The 21,313-nt window shown below is 37.0% G+C and overlaps 1 protein-coding gene and 1 non-coding gene across 4 annotated transcripts in view; both read right to left on the bottom strand.

The window, feature by feature from the left end:
* Positions 1 to 21,313, bottom strand: part of LOC131433671 (polypyrimidine tract-binding protein 2) — a 728,003-nt gene that overhangs the window by 643,864 nt on the left and 62,826 nt on the right. For all 3 annotated transcript variants that reach the window (XM_058600233.1, XM_058600259.1, XM_058600249.1), the window contains exon 2: positions 11,811 to 11,841. The gene's annotated coding sequence lies outside the window, so the exon portion shown is untranslated. The remainder of the gene's footprint in view (positions 1 to 11,810; positions 11,842 to 21,313) is intronic.
* Trnag-ucc (transfer RNA glycine (anticodon UCC)) lies at positions 3,349 to 3,420 on the bottom strand. The gene has a single exon. It is a non-coding gene; the product is annotated as a tRNA-Gly (tRNA).

Raw genomic sequence — 21,313 nt, 5'->3', positions numbered from 1 at the left:
TCGTGTTTTTTCATGCAGTTCGTTTAAGTGTTTAAATTTTGAAACACAAAATCAAATCTGAAGTAATGAACGCGATTAAACACGTTATCTTATGCGTCGTCGTTTTTCAAAAACAGAATATTTTCATTTTAAAAGAAGTTCGTTGTGTTTTTTCCACTGAATTTATATTGCAAAAATGACCATCGTTGCAAAAATCACACATAACGCCTGAATTTATGTTGCAAAAATTACCATCGTAGCAGAAACACGCCTGAAGTTATACCCAACAACGTCAAGTGCGTTGCGTTTAAATTTCATCGAAATCAGTCCGAATGGATCATGATCCGAGAAATTTTAATCATGGTGTATTATCATAACATGAAAATATATTATTTTCCCCAAATCATGACTAGTTTTGCTCATCTCTAGAATCGGAATTTTGCCCGTGTAGTCTGATTGAGGAACAGTGAAGTATTGGCCAAAATGATCAATTAGAAGCGGGAAATGAATGAATTAGTAGAAAGTTGCCATAATACGAAATGGTGGTTAGTTTGAAAAATTTTATTAATTCGGGTTTTAAAAAAATTAGCGATCACATTTTTTTTTATTCAATGATATAATATATTTTTAGGCACACTGCTTAAGCTCTAAGATGCCAAGGGAGCGATCACATTTGAGTTAGAATTTGTTTCATCAGTTCAGTGATAATTTCTTTTCTATTATATGTAAATGTCTATTTTCTGAACCCGAAAATTTAACATAAAATGCCGTATAACTCGGGAAATCTGCACGAAAGACCAGCGTCTTTCTAGTAAAAAAACTGCACTAAACTTTTCAATTAGAAAAGGAAGGCATTCTGCAACTAATTTCGATTGATCCGTCACAATGTCTACAGTATTAATTATTTTCCCAAGTATTATCGGTTGAGTTCAATAAAAGTTTGGATTCCAGTTCTAATTTAATTGCACAACATACTGAATAACCAGAACACTTAAAAAGGGGTTAGAGTTTGTAAAATCGCACAAAAAAACGTGCTTAATCCACCTAGCAGTGAGATGATACCTTTTTTTTTTATCAATCCGCATGTGTTTTTTCATGAATATTCTTCGGTTTTCATGACATTATTTTAATGACCGTCGTTTTAAGCTGCAATTTGACATTTCAATCACTCATTACTCTATCTAAAAGTGGGACAATCGATTAAACATTCCATGATATGTCGAAGTAAGTTTCACTTTAGAATGTGCGGCAATTTAAGGTACCTCCAGAGCCGGTATTCAGGAACCAGCATAACCCAAACCGATTCGTATGGCCATATGACGAATAAATTGCAATAGTTTTGAGTCCAACTTTCAAGCTTTTCGGGATTATCATCTTCTATATCGGTTTTCTCCTGTAATTCCAGAATCGGAAGTCAGCATTGGATAAAATTAATTAATTTTGTGTGGGACTATAAGTTTATTTTAATTTGAATTACATCCTGTAGTTCCGGAACCAGAGGTCAAAACCAAACATAATTCAGGAACCTTGTATGGGAGTGTACGACTTTTCATATAAATCTGGTTTGTAGAAAACCGTTGAGTCATCTGCGAAAAAAAAAGAGTGAAATTATTTGTCACACACGCATTTGCTGATCTCGACGAACTGATTCGAATGGTATGTGGCTGTTATGTTCTTCCAGCATTTATTGCTGTAAGTAGCTTAAATCAATAGATTTATGGAATTGCTTTCAACTCGAAAATTCTGCCATCAGCTCGTTTACATATGGCATATTCGAACGATTATGTTGCCAAAAACGAACCGTGCTAAAATCGGTCCGAGGTAAAATATCATGCTGTACACAGTCTTTTGGGTACTCAGAAACAAATGTATGTCAGTAACAAAACAAAGTAAGTCAGTAACAAATTGTATCATCATATCTTGACTAGATATTTATAAAAAAAAATTTTTTGGGCGAAGCAATGCACTAAATCGAACAAAAAGAAAAAAGTATCACTATCTCGTGCCGTTAGTGGCGAAAGAGTAAAAACATTCCACTTTTGAATATAGTGGAATTAAATAGAAACAATTTTTCCTTTTTGATCGATTTAAATATTTCTATTTTGTCCTGACAATACTTGTATTTTGCTCAATATTCCATTTAAGAAGTTAGTACCTCAAATAGAAATAAACTTTGTTTCAACCCCTAAATGCTGCAACCCCCTTAAATCGTGCAATTTAGCACAACTTTCTACCTACCTTTTTATGCATCATCTTTGGCCATGCTTAGTGATTAATGGTGAACTACTAAGTTGCCCTGGCAGTAAAATTTGAACTGTCAAGCACTTCAGAGTCGAAGACGGAACGAAAAAGGGAATCTATAAAATCATGTCCATTCAGCACAAACCGGTGCCTCTGAGGTATCAAAACCCTCTAAATGAACAGGAAAAGTCCAAAACATGGGGACTGTGTTAGCCAAGACATTCCCAATCCATCATTGGGTGAACCTGGTGCAATAAATAAACAAAGACAGATGTGGCTTCCGGTACAAGCGGGAATTTGGGACTTGACTTCCCTACACTCACGGTCTATTGGCCGTCCCACTTTGCTTGGTATTTGAAGATTCATCAAATTTACTAGGAAATAATTTGATTGACCTTTTTATAAGGATCAGGAATATACTGGTCTTTTGAGGCGTTTTTTATTCGAATTTATGCAGTTTTTTTACGCGGATTTTCGAAGTTTTTTTTATTGCAAATTTCTAAAATTACACAGCTTTCTTGTTTTGTCTTAGAAGTGCATGAAGCGTTGATATCTGGTATTTTGGTATTATTATTTTCAAGCTTCTAAACTCTGACACATAGAAAATTTACGATTTTATTCTCCAAAAAATATTTTTGAAGATTACATCAGATCTCGACATTTCATGCATTTCTAATCTAAGACATCTGGTATAAATAAAAAAAAATCGATTTCGGAAATCTCAAGTCGATTTTTTTCACAAATAAATTTTTGTCCAAATAAAATCAGATCTTGATGTTTCATAAATAATTGAAGACATTTGGTAAACAAATTTTTTTTTGGTTTTTTTACGCGTATTTCCGCGTTTTTTTTTGTTGGACTTCAATGTAGTATAATTTCTTCGTGTCTGTGAAAATAAAAGTGAGAATATCTTGATAACCAAATTAAGGTTTTCTCAAGGCTTTGCTAATGATTTTTTTAAATTCAACTGTTACAATTTTCTTTTATTTTTTATTTTTGTTAGTTTACAAACAATAAAACAAGCCTTGAAATAGGTTTCATTTCAACTTCACTTCCGATTCTTAACTCGACCCTAGTCCCATACACATCCCAATTCACACAGGCAAACAAACAAACAAAAAAACATCCTGCGTCGGCCGGGAATCGAACCCGGATCAACTGCTTGGAAGGCAACTATGCTGACCATTACACCACCGACGCCTGTGCTTGAGCTCCAGGCTGGTGCACGAGTCACCATTCCAGCAAGCGGCGTGACCGGCTGCGTGCACTTAGAAAAGCGACAGGAAAGTCGCTCCGTTTCGATTAGATGGCAGCTGACCGACTGATGTCGGGGCTGTTGTCAATCAGTAAAGAGCGGTACGATGATAACGATGTTTGCACTCGTGTTACAATATTCTGGCACAAGCTTCGAATGTCTTGCTTCTGTAACGTATCGGTGTTTGGATTCAATTTCGTTAGCATCACTAACAGAGTAAAATGGGGGAAAAAATAAAAAAACAAAACAAACAATTCGTATGGAACAAATAAGCTTGCGTCGTCTGTAACTGATATGTTTTGCAGGTGAAGGTAAAATTAAATTAAAAATTCCTTTTCGAATACTCATCCCCCTCGCGCACGCTAACGATAGAGAACCGTTACTTTTATTTTATATTTCGAGAGTATTTCAAAACCATTGAAATTAGATTGAATGTTTATTCGCGAAAAGAAGCAGAAGAAAGAAATAACAACATTTGAGCGGTAAAAACAAATACTATTTGCTTTCGATGGGAAGCTTTCACCGTTCGGGCGAATTGGGAAGTGCCTGCCTGTTCCTGCCGATTTCGCGATGTTTGGATTTCGTGGGATTTTCCTACTGTTTACCGGTAACCGGGGAAATAAAATTCTTCCACACTAAGCTGAAGCAGATCAAACGAAAGGGTTTAAGCTGGTGAAATTGGAATATTGCGCCACCTAGAGTGGAGCGATTCCCACCAGAAACACATTATTTTTTTTACTGTGGTCCTTATTAAAATTTTAAAATTTTTTTTAAGCACGATATTTTAAGGCATAGTTGTCAAAAACAAAAATTAGTAACAGCTTAATTGGGTAACAGCCTCAAATACCGATTCAGGAAAAAGAGTTATAAACTGAAATTTACACTAGTTCATCTCCTTCTTCATTGGTCTTGAACAAGATGTTCTTAACGCTTAAAACACTATCGACAGCTACGATGATCAGATTACTACAAGTCAAAATTCGTTCCGGGGCAAATATTTATGACACCAATGCTCAGTATTACCGAAGACTCTGGAGAAACATTAAATAAAATTAATTGCAATACAACAACAAAAGTGGATTCGTATCCGCCATTGGAAACATTTTTCAACACATTTCCAGAAGCATTTGAAAAAGTTAACTTTATTAAAATTCGCTATCGTGAGTTTCGGTCCGTTATAAGCCCCTTAAATTTTTTACCCGCTCATTAATGAACCCTTTCTTCGTACAAATCTGAGCATCGCTATAAAATCTTCCTGTTTTCTGATTAACTCGAACCGTTAGTTTTTCGTGAAAGATTGGTAATTATTCCACAAACGGCCACTGACCGAACGGCAGTCAGGTCAAAATTCCCACCGCAGTAAATTTGAACTTAGATTGAACTTTTGGATGGCCTTTCCTTTCGCCGTAATGCGCTCCTCATTTGACTGACTGAATGACTGGCGGGGATCAATTTTCTATCTACCCCACACTCCACCCAGAAGATATTTTCTCGAGACCGCGTGTAAGTTTACTGTTTACTTTTAATTGTTTTGAAGCTCGGTGAATACCGAGAAAGGGTTTGGATTGAAACTTTCCGACCAAGTGCACAGTACGGCACAGCTATTAGCCTGAAGGATGAGTGTTTTCGGTTCAACTTGGTGGGATTCAACTTTTGGCTGAAAAGTGTTCATCAGAGGATCTTTCGATTCGAGCGATCGGTGTTTTAGTTCAAACTCAAATATTGCTAAATACTTGTATTGTTGTTTATTTGATGATGAAAGTAGCAAAATATTAGCTCCTCGGAAAATTTAGTCAGTCGATTTCGGTTTCTCTTGAACTGCTACGTTTCTTCAGCAGTTCATTTTGAACTGTTCGGCACTATAGAGTCGAAGACGAAACGAAACATAGACAAAAGTAAACCGTAAATTCATATTTCCCAATATGTAGAAAAAGTTCGATTTCTTCAAATTTCGTAGTATACGGTAAAATTGTTTTTCATAGTGGTTGAAGATATTTTTCTGTGTTTTGTCGATGCGGTTAAAATTTTGCATAAGTAGTTTTTTCGCTTCAAAATCGTTTGCATAAACAGTTAGACTCTAGCTTCACTTTTGCAAACGGCCTACGAAAAAAACAATTCTCAGTGTTTAAATAAATGTAACTCATATACAGTTGATCCAATGGATTTGGTGTCTTCGACAAAGCCTTAAAAAATCGCTCGATCCAATTTTAGAAGAAACTAGTTTCAAGAAAAATTTAATGCTTGTATAATTTATTGACCAATGAGCTAATAGCACCCGAACATCCGAGTATCAAACCCTTGGAGGAAATCGGTTTAGCAATCTACAAAAAAAATGAGCGGAGAAGAAAAAAGTGTATTGTGTCGGTTAGGTCACTTATACCTTTATAATTCCAGAACCAGAGGGGACTACCATTTGAACAATTACCTAATATCAGCGTTCAAATGAATCCAGGCTTGTTAAAATCGGTTCAGCCATCTTTGAGAAAATTGAACGGTAAGCGTTTGTCGGTTACGCCACTTATGCCATTATACCTCCGGAACCAGGAGTGACAGCTAGTTAAGTTTCGAACTTGAGCAATGATATAATATTAGCTTCCAAACTATCCTTATCCTTTTGGAATCGGTTCGAACATTGCTGAAAAAAATCGAAACAAAGGGCTTTGCCGGTTATGTCAGTTATACCATTATATACTGCAGAATCAGAAGTGAAAGCCATTTGATTTTCGAACCTGACCAATGACCTATTAGTAGCTTTTAAACGAGCGTAATCTTGTGGAATTCGGTTCAGCCATCTCTGAGAAAATTGAACGGTGAGAAAATCTTTGAAAAGTGTACCTACAGATATTTTCCGATCCTGTCCAGCTGAGTCGTAAGGTACATAACACCGTGGGTCTTCTAGGTTCCGTTTGGTGACGGGTTTTCTAGCAATCCTACATCCTTTCTGTAGTGAAAGGCAAAACAGTTTTTCACGAAAATTGATATTTGCTCATAAAAGGTTGATATTCCCATAACCTGCTATTAAACTTTACCCGGATCAAACATCCGGTTCGAGAGTAACGGAGTAAAATGGCAAATAAAATGATAAAAAAATGCAGTCCATTTTCTCAGAGACCGCATAACCGATTTTCCTAAAGTTAGATTCAAATGAAAGACCATATAATGCCTGCTATTGAACTTCATTCTGTTCCGACTTGTGGTTCCGGAGTAGCGGGGTAAAATGTGCAAAAAAATGCTATCTAAAAAAAATCAAAGACCGCTCAACTGATTTTCACTACCTTAGGTCTTCCAATCCCATAGAATCCTATCAAATTTCATCCGGATACGACTTCCGGTTCCGGAATTACAGGCTAATTAGTATAAAAATTTCATTTCAACTAGCTGCATAATTCTTCAATTGAACAGGTTTGGTTAGTTGATGAAAGTACTGAAAAAAGTAAACCACTCCAATTTCTCAGAAACGACTGGACCGATTTCCACAAATTTTGGCTCCCATAGGTTGCTGTGGAATTTCATCCGGATCCGACTTCTGGTTCCGGAACTACAGGGTGAACTATATTTAAACTTGCATATCAACATTTGGAGCGACGATGAAAATAATTTTTCTAAATTTTACTCATAACTGTTTACAAATTTAAACGGTTATGCTAATTTATTCCCAAATAACCATCTAGTTTTTACTTAAGTTTCAAATAATTTTATTTGGAAGAATCCTCAATTTTTAAGTAATATTTTTAAAAATATGAGTAATTTGAGAAAAGCATCATTGGTCTTTTTTATGCGTTTTTTTATACACATTTTCAGAGTTATGCGGTTTTTTTATGCGAATTTTCAGAGTTATGTGGTTTTTTTATGCGGTACGTAAACTCGCATAAAAAATACTTCAGTGTACCATTAAAACAGGGGTTCTCAAATGTTTTCCAAATTATTTTTCATGATTTATAAACAATTACTGCTGAATGTGTTTAAATATTGACGTAAATATGTCATACTTCACTCTGGGTCGCCTGTCCAAAATTTGCCTGTTCGCCTGTCCAAGTTTTTTTTTCTGAGTAAGGAAATATAAGCATATTTTCATCGTCAATTAATCGGTCCTTTTTAGGAGCAAAAAGTCGATCTCCAAAAACTGATAACGATACTTTACTCTATGGCGATATAAGAAAAATTATAAGTGATATAACTAACCAAGAAACAGTCCGATCGCTGATTGAAATATTTTTATTCACGTTAGCTCCGCCCTTATTGATAACAGCATGTATTGATACTAATATTTAAACAGAACTGTTTTTCGGCATTATGTAGAGGAAAGTAGAGAAAAGTATAGAATTTCGTACCCTGGGTTTTGTCGAAACACTAGTCTTAGCTGCCTTTTTTCTACATCGATCTATACGAGACTTCTGTCAACATATTATTTGAGAAGTCTGTTGAGACAGGAGGAAAAATTCCGCAATTCCGGAATGTAATGCTCAAACTGTTGAACATCAAGTTAGACATCGTACTTCGATAGTTCAAAACTACTAAGTCGCACTGGCAGTTCAAAATTAACTGCTAATGCTTTGATGTGTTGATACCGAAACGTTAATAATAGAGTCAAAGGTAGCCAAATGTTGTACCGTTCAAACAGTACGAAAGAGAGGAGTAAAACAGACAAAATTTGAAGATGCAAGATCGAAGCAACGCGATCCTGAAAAAAAACAATTTTTGACGAGTAATCAAAATGCTTATGGCCGAGCGTTGTCATGATGGTAAACGACCAGACTTTGGTACTGTTTTCTGTTTCTAGAAGCAAAATTACAAAATAATATTCCAAGAATTGGCTGAAATCTGTTTCAACGCTACGAATATAACTTCTAGTCTATTTATTTCAATATTCGAAAAAAAATCTTTCAGCATGTTCAAAATCTTTTTCATTATTTCTCTGTCATTTCGATTTTACAAGACTTCGCTTCACAATAGCCCAATATTTTTCTTTTGGACGATATTCTGGCGAGTTTGGAAGATTGCAGGCCTTTAGTAGATTTTGATATTGTTGTCTGTATATTATTCCTGAGTTGAAAACTATTTAATTCTTCAGTACAATCTCCATCTAGAGCGATACACTTGACCCAACGGTCCTCCAACATTTTGATATCTAAAATTGTCAAGGCCTTCAAAATAGGTTTCCGTTTTCGCAATGACCTCAGCATTCGACGAAAATTTCTTTCTCTGGAGAAACCTTTTCAGGTTTGGAACTAGATAATAGTCACTGGGGGCCAGATCTGGAGAATACGGGGGATGGTGGACCAATCCGTACCCGCAAATCATTGAATTGCACTGTTGCCGTTTTATCAGGACAAAAAATTCGTCTTTTTCCATAGCTTGATGAAAACTAGAACTCGTCGGATACGATCAGCTGTTATTCAAACACTAGTGGATAGATTGGCATGAAATTTGATATTGGGTCATCTAGAGACCTTTTTCTCAACAAAAATATACACGGTTCGAAACTATTAAAGTATTTTCTGTGAGAGACCCGGGACCTTTCATTGCATGTAGTACTATAATATCAAGATGCCAAATCAGGCCAAGACAACACAAGACTTGTGAATTTCAGAAATTAAGCTGATTTTTCCTATGCATATTTCCGAAGTTACGCGGTTTTTTATGCCAATTTTCAAAGTTATGCCGTTTTTTTGTTTTGTCTTAAAGACGCATGAAACGTCGAGATACCATGTTATCCCGAATGTTTTTAAAGTCAACTCTCTGACACTTGATTTTTTTCATTACTTTTTTAAAGTCAACTTTTAGGGTATACACCAACACTTCATAGACATTTAACAGCGAAAAAAACAAATTTTGATTTCGGAAATCTCAAATTATTTCAAACAAATTTTTGCCGAGATAACACCAGATGATTTATGACCTCTATGTTTCATGAAGTTTCGAAGATATTGGGAAATAATTTTTCTTCTGTAGTTTCGCGTTTTTTTTTACGCGGATTTAACGTGAATTTTCGAAGTTACGCGTTTTTTTGTGCGGTACAAAATCCCAGCATAAAAAAATACCTCAGTGTAGTCGTTTTATTAACACTTTCTGACGTAAACTCGTACCTGTAGTTTTACAGAATTTGCTTTTCTAACCACAACTACAGGTAGCCGGCCAAACCATGTACTTTTAAGAAAACTGTCCGACAAATTGCCGACGTGGCCGAAGATGACGAAACAAATGATAAATCAGACTTTAAGCTGTTTGAGTATAGTATAAAATATTGCACCAAAATCAAAATTGTAAATTTTAATAGAACAGCTTGAAGTCTGATTTGCCGTTTGTTTCATCATTCTTCCGACCAAGAGTCAACCGATCTCGGAAACGTTTCGAAACGGTACTTACTGTCGAACGGGTGAATTCAAATGATTTTGCTAATGATGCGATGATAGCGGCATAGATGGATTTTTCACACTTTTGTGAACCATTTTTTTTATTTTGATTATTTTCAAAAGATTTTTTATATTGACAATATTTTGCGCATATTTTAGCTCAGACTCGAAGCTGTAAACATAATCTATATATGGAAATCAATCAAATGAAGCTGTAAACACAAATCAAATGTAAACATCAAATCAAATCGAAGCTGTAAACACAATCTATATATGGAAATCAATCAAATGATGAACTGATTTTCTAGCCTTATATCTGGTTCAATTACGCATTCAGCATTATCTACATTCTGATGGGTCGTCGTGCTTCCGTACGGTAGGTGAGACATAATTTCCCTTTTTTTATATCTTCATGCTATTTTAAAATAAATGTAGAAAATTTAACCAAAAACACCCAACAATGCGCTCAACGTTCCATTCACTCTCTCCAGCAACAAATTTCTCGGTGAAAATTGTATTATGTTTGGCCGGGTACATCAAACGAATCTATTAGTGAAAATTTTCGCTCCACCGTGAAACAAAGCCTCACTGGGAACTGGGAAAAATAAACATCGCTTAATTAAGTCAGCTCTTTTCAGCTTGATGGCGCAAAAAAAGCAACTGCTTCCCGCGGGGAAGAATTTTCCTCCGGCTTGCGGAAATAAAAAATAAAACATTCCATTTTCCCGATAATCGCTGCTGCTGACGGAAGAGCAGCACACGTAGAGCAAAAATTCATAGAACAAAGTGGTTAGCACATAGCTAGTTCTTTTTGTTTTTTTCCTTTTTTTCTGTTTTTAGGTTAGCCTCGCGAAAACGACAAGCTCTAAGGATAATAGTTTTTCTATAAGGCTATAGTTGGCAGCTGTGAACGACGCAAGGCAAGGCAAGTGGAAAAAGAGCGTATTAGAATGGATCCGTTTTTTTATATCCCACCAGCACTTTGATTTCGCGTGCAGAAGAGAGGTCAAGAGATTGGCTGCCGCCAGGTGCACAACTATAAAAGATCCGGAATAAAAAGTGCCCTGGACTCGGGGGCAAGCCCAAGAATATGGCGCAGAACAAAAGATTTCTTTACCGTTCGAGTACGGAAATAAAATTCAAATGCCGGGCAGCATGAGAGCTCCTGACGTGCATAAAAAAGCTACAAACCAGCCTAGATTAGGCTAATATTAAAACATGTTGCGTCGTTCTGATCATCTGATGCAAGTGCTCGGAAAGAAGTGGGCGTGTGTGTGTGTGACTGTGAGTTCACTGAAGAAGGTACCGTGTATACAATAGTAAGTTTTTGCACTAATCAACGGATATTCGAGTTCGTGTTGGCAGAGCAGCTCTCTCTGCTGTACGTGAAGTGTGAAGCTTTCAGGAAAATTAAAAACATGACTAGGTTAGTAGCAGCTATCTTTTCGCCGTAGAATATCGGTCGGTTATTTGATATATGTGGGGTGGATTCGAATTGAAATCTAACAAGTCACTTGCGACGATGCTCGGCACAGACAGTAATTGCTGTCAAAGTTTTTAGCAAAAAGCATAATTCCGAACTCAGTTCGCTTAAACATGATATTAGTCTTTTCCAATATTCTCGAAATTCTACGAGTAAATTTCTCTTAGTGCAACCATCCAGGCAGAGCAGAGCACCGTCGACGAGGAAAATTTTCTAAGCTACCTTCGAACGGCTTTGCATAGGAGAAGCAGAAGCAGAAGAAGAAGAAGAAGTTGGAACGCTACAGTGGCGAGAATAATGATAAATAACGTGAGATGCATGAATCAAGCCAGGAACTAATCTGCTAGAGTGAGTATACAGATCATCTAGGTACAAAGGAGCAAAAAAGGTTGAAAGCGAAGACGGAGTAGTGCAGCGCGTTGAAGTCTAGAAGCAACAACTGGTTACACAATATTACCTCCTATCGATATCGATATCGGTGCTGATGTTACCCACTTACCTCAGCTTGATCACTGGACTCGGGAGTTTCGCTGAAACGAAAAAAATAAATAAAAATAAAACCAAGATAGTTAGTTTAGTGTGCAATCGAATGTAGGTGAGATAGAAAAGTTCATGAGTATGTCATTTTCACAAGGATACGTGTTCCAGAAAAACTCGATCCGGAATGTTCGTTATTAGGAGGAACCTAATCTGACTCGCACTAGAAACTAGATTGGAAGATTTCTGTTGCATTCTACTACTGCACTGATATACGACATTTGAGTTTAAGTTAGTGAAAATTTATTTAATCATGTATGAGAAAGTTAAGTGGGCTCCATTTTATCAGATTTGATTACTATTGTCGGTACTTCTAAAACCGAAAGCAGGATATCGACATTCGGTTCATTCAACCATAAACTAATATGACTTACACATTTTTTACGATTTTCTAAGACGGTTTGCATATTAGAAAAATAAATGTACTGGTAGTCAGACTTGGATCAAATTTAGCAAATCATTTATGAGACTATCAATCTTTTATTTGTTAACAGACTATCATGATCTGCAAACTAAATAAAATCCTAGCCTATTTAAAGAATGAAAAATGAAAAAAAATCTTAAAATTGACATTTTCACATTTTCACACAGCACCCTACCTCCGGAACCAGGGGTTGAATCCGAACGAAAATTGGGATATTCTTATGGCATCTGAAGACCTTTCAGTTGAATCTAAGATGGTGAAAATTGGTTCAGCGTTCTCCTAGAAAAGTGACATTTTCACATGTTTGGTGCATAGCACCCTGTAATTCCGGAACCGAAAGTCGTATCCTAATGAAATTAAGGGACTTTGTATGGAACCATAAGACCTATCATTTGAATCTAAGATGGTGAAAATCGGTTCAACCATCTCCGGGAAAAGTGAGTGACATTATTGTCACATTTTTTATGCATATCACTCTGTAATTCCGGAACCGGAAGTCGGATCCTAATGACATTCAGGAATTTTGTATGAAATAACAAGACCTTTTTATTTGAATCTAAGTTTGTGAAAATCGGTTCAGCCATCTGCGAGAGTTGTGAGTGGCAGTGCTTATTACACACACATACATACACCCAAACAAATACCGACATTTGCTCAGTTCGTCGTACTGAATCGAATGGTAGTTTTCCTAGGTGAATAGGAATAGGGCCATTATGCCGAAAACAAAACCTTTTTTTGCCTTTCTCATATAGAAAGACTAAAGAATCACTGCAAAAACCGACTTTTGAACCGAGGCCCGGATTGTCATATACCATTCGACTCAGCTCAACGAGCTGAGCAAATGTCTGTGTGTGTATGTGTGTGCATGTACGTGTGTGACAAATATTGTCACTCACTTTTCTCGGAGATGGCTAAACCGATTTTCACAAACTTAGATTCAAATGAAAGGGCTCATGGTCCCATACAAAGTTCCGGGATTTCATTTGGATTTGACTACCGTTTCCGGAATTACAGGGTGATATGCATAAAAAATGTGAAAATAATGCACCAAAAATGTGAGAATAATGTCACTCACTTTTCTCGGAGATGGAAGTTCTTAAGATGCCATAAGAATATCCCAATTTTCATTCGGATCAAACCCCTGGTTCCGGAGATAGGGTGCTCAGTATGAAAAAGTCAATTTCAGGAATACTTTGTTCATAAGCTACCTCCCCAAGTAGCAATTAAACATTATTATAATTTGCAAGTTTCACAATTGCTTCAGATCGGTTTATTTTTGTTAGATATGTTGGAGAATGGATTCAACACGTTTTTGTAAGGGATGTAAATTTCATTTATATTACTGCTTGTGAAACCAACTAAAAAACCTGAATGGAAGGTTCCACATCCGGTTTTTCAACAATATCATTTGGGCAGTTTCAATTTCGGTTTCCACTTAGCAAATATTTCTGTTGTGAAACATATGAAACAAAAAAAAACTTGTCGCACATCATACAAGAAAAGTGGGCTTTTCCAATCGCATAATCATTGCGAGAAGAGTTAATAAATTAAGTACTAGAACAATGTTTGCTCCTTGGGTTTTTATATTGGCTAGTGATTTTCTCTAATTTGCAGACCATGAGACTCTGTAACCAAATAAACAACTGATAGTCCCATAAATGATTTGCTGAATTTTATCCAAGTCCGACTACCGGTACATTTTTTTCCAAAATTCAAATCGTCAATTCAAATAAAATTATAGTTCATATTAGTATATGGTTGAATGAACCGAATGTTACTATGCCGATATTCAACTTTCGGTTCCGGAAGTACCGGCAATAATAATCAAATATGATAAAAAGGAGCTCAATTGAATAGATTTTTACTAACTTAAATTCAAATGTAGTATATCAATTTAGTAGTATTATGCAACAGGAATCTTCAAAACTATTTTCAGAACTTTTTTAAATTATAGTATTTCGGGGAATTTCTACTGTAATATACTGGAGAAAATAAAAATGAGAAAGGCCTCACTACACCACTAGGTGGATTGAAAAAGATTTTTTCTTGTACCTCACTTCAAAATGCATTGCACTAAAGAGCGAAAATTTCTAGTATTTACACCAACTGTACCTTTTTTGTATCAATGTTCACCTTCGATACATTATTCTTTCAACGACCAACCAAGTTGAAAATTTTAAAATTTTGAATTGATCGATTGACATTTAGTTTTTTTTCATCACATCCAGAGTAGTTCAATTGGCAGAATGATTTCCCCGGATCGAAGAACTGTCTTCGCTGATGTCGCTTGGTTTCGTATTTCGTTGTTTTCATATTATCAGTGATTTTCCAGTCTGCTTTTTCGTTTGGCAATGCATCAAAGCTGTACATTGGATGTGTTATCATACAAAGTGTGGCTTAGGCATGTGTGGCCAAAACTGTGTATTTGTCCTAGGTGCGGGATAACTTTTTTTAAAAAACTGGTATTCGACTGAGACAAAATAACTGACAGTTTCATACAACCCATTAGTTTTCGCGAATAATGCCATATCATAAAATAAAAACTTAACCATTAGTAATTCAAATCACTTCACTTGCAAATTCCTTGGTGCAAAACGTTGAATAATTTTAACTTCGTAATTGAACCGACTTATAGGTGAAGATTTTGATTAACAATCATCTCCACATATTAACAAACAGGGACAAAACTGGAGGGGTTGTTGAAATTGAACGTCAAATGTCGAAAAATTGTCATAAAGAAAAGAGATTTTCAAATACCTTGAGCTAAAGAAATATCGCAACTCTATAAGCGACATTTTAATCACGACCAATATCATCAACCAAAAAATGTATGTGTGTGTGTCTGGACGAACTTTTGTTTCCTTACCCCAAGGAGTCCAAGTGCTCCTTTTTTTTTGCTGGAATTATCGTCTCGGCATCATGGACCACGAGCAACGTCTTTTCTCAACCCTTCTCCCAAGACGCCAGAGCTACATTCAACAGAAAAATATTGGGATAAATGCAAACTTCCCAGGTAACTATTAAGCACTAATAATGGCAGTAAAGTAGCCTTTGAACTCAGCGTTCAGAATTCACACTAGCCATAAATAAGCATTGGCTATGAATAGCCGTATATTTTGCCAAAGTCAACATTAATTTAGTCCCAAGAGCGATTGAAATGTCAATTAGTGATTATTTGCTGTCGTAATGCAGCATTAGTATGTGCCTATTGGTTACCTGGGTTGAACAGAAGCGACAGCCTATTGCCAGCGAGTTGCAGTTCAAACAAACTGACAAGTTCTGATGAGGAAAGTTACCAAGAAGGTAGTATAAAACTTGATGGAAAGAGTCAAACTAAACATCCGGACAATCGCATTTGCTAAGAAGAAAGGATGAGTGAATATTTTTCCTATACTCTGTATGAATTGAACTTGGAATACAGACATGACCTGAATTGTATTCGACCAACTTTCGATCATAACACCTTATAAGTTTTTACAGGATCAGGGTCATTTGGCCGAAAGCCATTTCGCCGAAAGGGTTATTTTGCCGAATGAGTCATTTCGCCGAATCCTGAAATGAATGAAATGAAATGACCTATTCGGCGAAATGGCATTCGGCGAAACGACTTTCGGCAAAATGACCCGCTTCCGTTTTTACAAGCTCTTTTTTGTAAATCTTATTAGCATTGAATCAGTCACTATTAACATCATATTTGCAAGTAATATGTTGGCTTGATCCTGGACGGAATTTCGCAATGATTTCTCGAAAAATTTTCTACATGTCTATACAAACTTGTCATGAATACATTCTCTTTGGCCCTTTCTCAAATAGATTTTTTTTAATGGGCAAGCCCACTATTTGAGACTTATTGCCAACCTGGATTAAACCAATAAAAAAAAATTCCATTGATAAACAATAAAATCGAGGTTATTGGCATTGGATTTTGTACGGCTTGCCAAGAAAAAACATCGACGATAATTTGGCAGGTATGAAAACCAACTTACCATGTTCACTTAGATACTAGAACTTATTTCTTCAATTTAGTTTCACTCAATTGATCAATAAAAAATTTGTGAAACTGACATTCGGGATACTTTTTTCGTCGTTGTTATTTCGAAAGTCACTACTTTTGGAGACTAAGAGGGTCATCAGTGCAAGGTGATGATACCATTTTCTACCAACCCATTTCTGTTATCAGGCTCAAAAATATTCTCGGTCAACCTCATGAAGCTTAGTTTGAAAATTTCATGGGTTTTTAAAGCAAAGTCTTGGCATTACTTTCCTTTTGTGGAAATTTGGCCTTTTTGTTTCAACAGACTTCGCAGCCGATTCTTGTCGTACAGAATATAGCATGGCTGGTACTAAGATCCTACTGACGCTAAGAATCCATCCAGATCGGGGCTCGAGCATACGACAACTGGCTTGTAAGGCCAGCGCCTTATGCATTGGACCGCCAACTCAGGGCTGTGAGAAGCTCACTGCAACCAAAAACTACGCTTTTGTAAGCACTCTTTAACATTCATTCCACCGCGTGCTTAAAAGAGCGTGCTTAAAAGAATGAAATCTGTGCTGTTTCTCAACCTGGCACGTTTCAATTAAACTCACGCCTAAAAAGTCACTTTCTATAGGAAAACTCGCTTTCAATCGACCGCGTTCAGCATGAGGAAGCTCAGATGTGTTTCCTATATGGATTGCGCTAAGAGCTTGTCCAACAACAATTTCCCGTTGGCTTCTTGAAAACGTCATCTGATCGTGTTAATCCTAATATGGCCATTCATTTTGACAGTAAGGACCTGAATATCTACGCTATCTGGAGTCCTAGTTATCTCACCAGTAATGAAGACTGGGAAAAGTGACATAAATTGGTCATTAAATTTTTTGAAACAATCTGAAAGATTTTCGTTTCGACTATTTTTGTCATTTCAATGTTATGTCTACATTAAAATGTGTGAAGAGAGTTATGCCTGGGTTACCATTGGGAGAATAAAAAAAGTTGACTTTTTATCAGGTAGCAAAAATTTTCAAAGTGGTTCAATTTCATACTTTTGAATTTAAATGAAGGAAATTTAGGAATCATATTTAACAAATATTTATCGTCCAAGACGTCGGTTTAGACATTGCACTTCGGTGCAGCAACAAAATAGCATTAACTCTACATCTCTTTAACGGTTTATATTGAACTGCTAAGTTTCGTTAGGAGTTCAATACTAACTACTAACGCACTGATGAGTCGAGGACGAAATGCAAACGATTTCGCTTCATTCGAATTTTGTGAGAAAAGCTTCAAGCAACCAACCAAATCATTGTACTTGAAAGCACCATAAATATTCGTTTAACCAGATGTTTCTGTTTCCCAACCAGACACGCTTCAATCAACTCCAGTTTCAATCTTTTTTCTGGACAATAAACTGAAAACAATCAAACTACAGTATTTTGTCTGTCATTACTTTGTGCACCATTAAATAGAAATACTAGCATAATATTGATATATGATCCACCCAGTCATCAGTGTTTCCAAGGTAGTCTTATTCATCTGGGTCAGCCCTTATAATTTCTATCGGAGAAAGAATTAAAAATCCCCGAAGATTATTTTACAGATCGGTTTCAATTCTTGCCCTTCCCCTCGGTTTGACTGCTACACTAGTGTTCTCCTGAACCGGACACAGTTACATCCGTTCGGTACACCGGAGCGGAACTAAAACGACAAGTAAATAGAGTTTTATTTTTTGTTTGTTTGTTTTACGTTTTCATCGGATTATACCTGGTAGTGGACGGACGTTTTCTATGATGCGCCATTCGTCCGGCACCGTCTCGCATCGGGGAAGCATATTGAAAATGGATGAAACATTTATGAAATGTTATGTTTAACTTGACGCTGCTGCCCTCGGTAGCGTGTGTGTGTGCGAGTTAGTGCGCCCCAAAGAGACCAGCAAACCCTCGGACACGGCAGATATGATCTGACTTTACGGTGTGCATTTTTTATTCCTTTTGTTGGATGTTAGTCTCACTTTATATTCATTTATTTATGAAAAATATATTTGCGCTTTCTACACACACCCCTTCCCACGTTCGTCGTCGACTCGCCGCCAATGTTCGGGATTTCTTGTTTTACAACAATAGAACAATTCGAAAGATGAACCATCCAAGCCATCCTCTGCCGGCCACCCCCTCCCAAGAACAGAGCAACCAATATTCAAATTGAAGCAAACAAAGCAGCAGTTGTTCTACATCCTTCGATCGTTTTTCTCCCGGACCGAACAACCCAGTTCGAAATAATCCTGTGCTGTCGTAAACTGAAAGTCGGACACAGTCGGATACAGCGTTATGTTGATTTGTTCAGAAGCTTTGTGATTGGACAGTTTTAAACATTTTCCTGGAATGCGACCTGCCAAAGTGATCGGACTCCAAGGTTCGTATTGTTCGGAAAAGCAAACTCCGGCTAATCTGCTATTGCCGAGGAGAATTTTTTTCTCGTTGATGGGAAATGTTTGCTCGCATTGAATGTACTGCTGTGAGGGGATATCATCAACGTAATACAACTTGTTCAACACAACTCAACGAGCTAACTAATTAGCATCACTTTCCTACTGCCTCCAGAAGTGGATCCAGCCATTGTTACGAAGCAGTGACTAAAAGCCTCGAACTAATAAGTGCACTGATTAAACATTCAAATCGCTTCCCAACTTGAACGATATTTATCCAAGCCCGCTACCGTGGAAAACTGGGAAATATTCAAGCAAATATTGTACCACGTCGGATTTAAACGTCTGCTTTCCTATCCTTTGCATTCCGGTACGATTCTGTGCATTCTCTACTGTAGCCAAGAACACACATTTGCTGCCAGTTAAATTGACTACCGTCCGTCGATGGTGGAAGTGAGACAACACACTCAAACCGCAAATTAACAACAATTATAGCGATAATTCGTAATCTGGCATCCGTCGCCAGGCTATATTCTAACGCGATTCGGTATCCGACTCCTGCGGAAGCCAACCACTGGAGAGACCGCCATCGGCAATAGCCCCCCTCCTCCCCTCCCATTCATTCGATGGCAATTGGAATAGATAACTATAAATCTGAATAAAATTTACCCGGAACGCGATCACATTCGATTTCGCACATTCGTTTTTCTTTGCTTCCTTGCCTCTGAATTGGCCTAGAAACACTTGCCTTCAGGTCCACCGAAGGTCTTAATCTCGATTCCTACACATCGATGGGTAATCGAATTAAATGGCAAATAATTATCCTCTGGTCGACAATCGACAGGAGGGGAGGGAGCTCAACGAAACCGAGTTACGGTTGCGTCGATCGATTCGAATAAAAAGTATTGGAAATTTAAAAACTTCCGTGGAATTAATTTTTAATCGTTATTTAATACTAAAAATTATATGACTCGAAACAAACAAACAAAAAAGCCTGTTCTTAATTCACCAAGTAATGTTATAATAATTTAGGCTGATTTTTATCACAAATTCATTCAATCTGACATTCGGTTTGTTCAGAAAAGCGTGAAATGCTACGTAGTACATTTAACAACATTCACGAAACCAAAATTAACAGCAATAATATTTTGTAACTTGACCATTGGTTACTTTTTGCGGAAAGAAAAAAAAACGTGTTTTTGTCGGTTACGTCACTTATACCATCACATATCTCCGAAAACGAAAGTGACAGCTAATTGATCTTCGAAGTTGATTCCCAACTCAATGGTAGTTTTCAAGCGAGCGTAAGTTTGATATAATCGGTTAAGCCATCTCGGAAAAAATCGAGCTGAGAGAAAATAAATGCGTTCTGTCGGTTACGTCACTTTTACCTTTATGTCTCCGGAAGCGAAAGCGAAAGAAAGCAGCCACTTGAGTCACAACGCAATAGAAGAATCCAAACGAGTTCAAGCTTGTAGAACTCGGCGCAGCTATTTTCGAGTCAAAATTTAGCTGAATAATTGGTGATTAGCAGTAAGGACTGTCAAAATAATCTGAAAAATAGTTTCTTGATTTGTATGGTTTCTAGTGAATAGACTATTTATCCGAATAGCCTATATTGCCGCGCAGTCCGAGCGGCGTGCGTCGAGGATTGGAGGAGTGTTTCTTTTCCACAATTAAAAAGAATAATAAATTTGTTCTTCTGTAAACTTTTATTTACTTCTGTTTCTTCACATTCTTATCTTTTTTCAGTAACACTAAAGTGGATCTACGCTTTTAGGGCTGTATGTTTTGTTCACTTAAAATATTTACTTTCCCTTAGATAATGTTTCTTCTTCCACTTCCACTTCCATCAGGTCATGTGCTGACAAATCTGTTTTTTTTCGTACCTTTCTATCGGCCACCTTTAACGGATTCTTTTTTAATAACTATTCAACACTGTGTTAGGCTTCTCTGTTAGCCATATTTAGCGAATTCTCTTCTTTCTACCACGATATCGTACGCGGAATGAAACAACTTGAAAAATGACTATTAATACGTGAACGGTCTTCTTCCTTTTCGTGCTCACCGCACAATGACTAAGATTTTCATCTCGTCCTCAAAAATTTTACTGATTACGCTCTAAACTACGGCAACCGCGACTTGCGACTTTTCTGAAAAAACTGATTGCACTTGAACTCACGTGAAGTGACAGTCCGACTAACTGACTTGTCTACGGACCAACGCCCGAGACTAACAGATATTTTCCGCGCACACTCTGAGACTGACTAGCTTACCGACTGCCTCTAACTCTTCCCAACTATGGGTTTTTAAACTCCTAACATCTTCTTTCGACTGAAGCCCGAAGATTTTAGTACAAGCCGAGCTTGTGATTTTAAGTAGAAGACTTTCTCCCGAAGTTCCACCGAAAGCCTTCTACTATGCCAGAGGCAGTGACCAGTGTCCGTGAACATAACTTTGTTTTCCACAACATTACTGCGCTGACTAATGCTCGGAACTGTCTATGGTTTTATAACAAAGTTTCTTAAACATCGTTGCGATGACTAATGCTTGGAAATGTGCATGCTTCTATAACAAAGTTTATACATGAAGGTTGCGGCTACGCTGATATGAGAGTTTCCTTCACAATTTCCTACT

This window comes from Malaya genurostris, chromosome 1 (genome assembly GCF_030247185.1).
Source record: "Malaya genurostris strain Urasoe2022 chromosome 1, Malgen_1.1, whole genome shotgun sequence".
Classification (NCBI taxonomy): Eukaryota; Metazoa; Arthropoda; class Insecta; order Diptera; family Culicidae; genus Malaya; species Malaya genurostris.
Note: the sequence above shows the minus strand (reverse complement) of the source record. Positions and strands in the feature narration are given on the sequence as shown.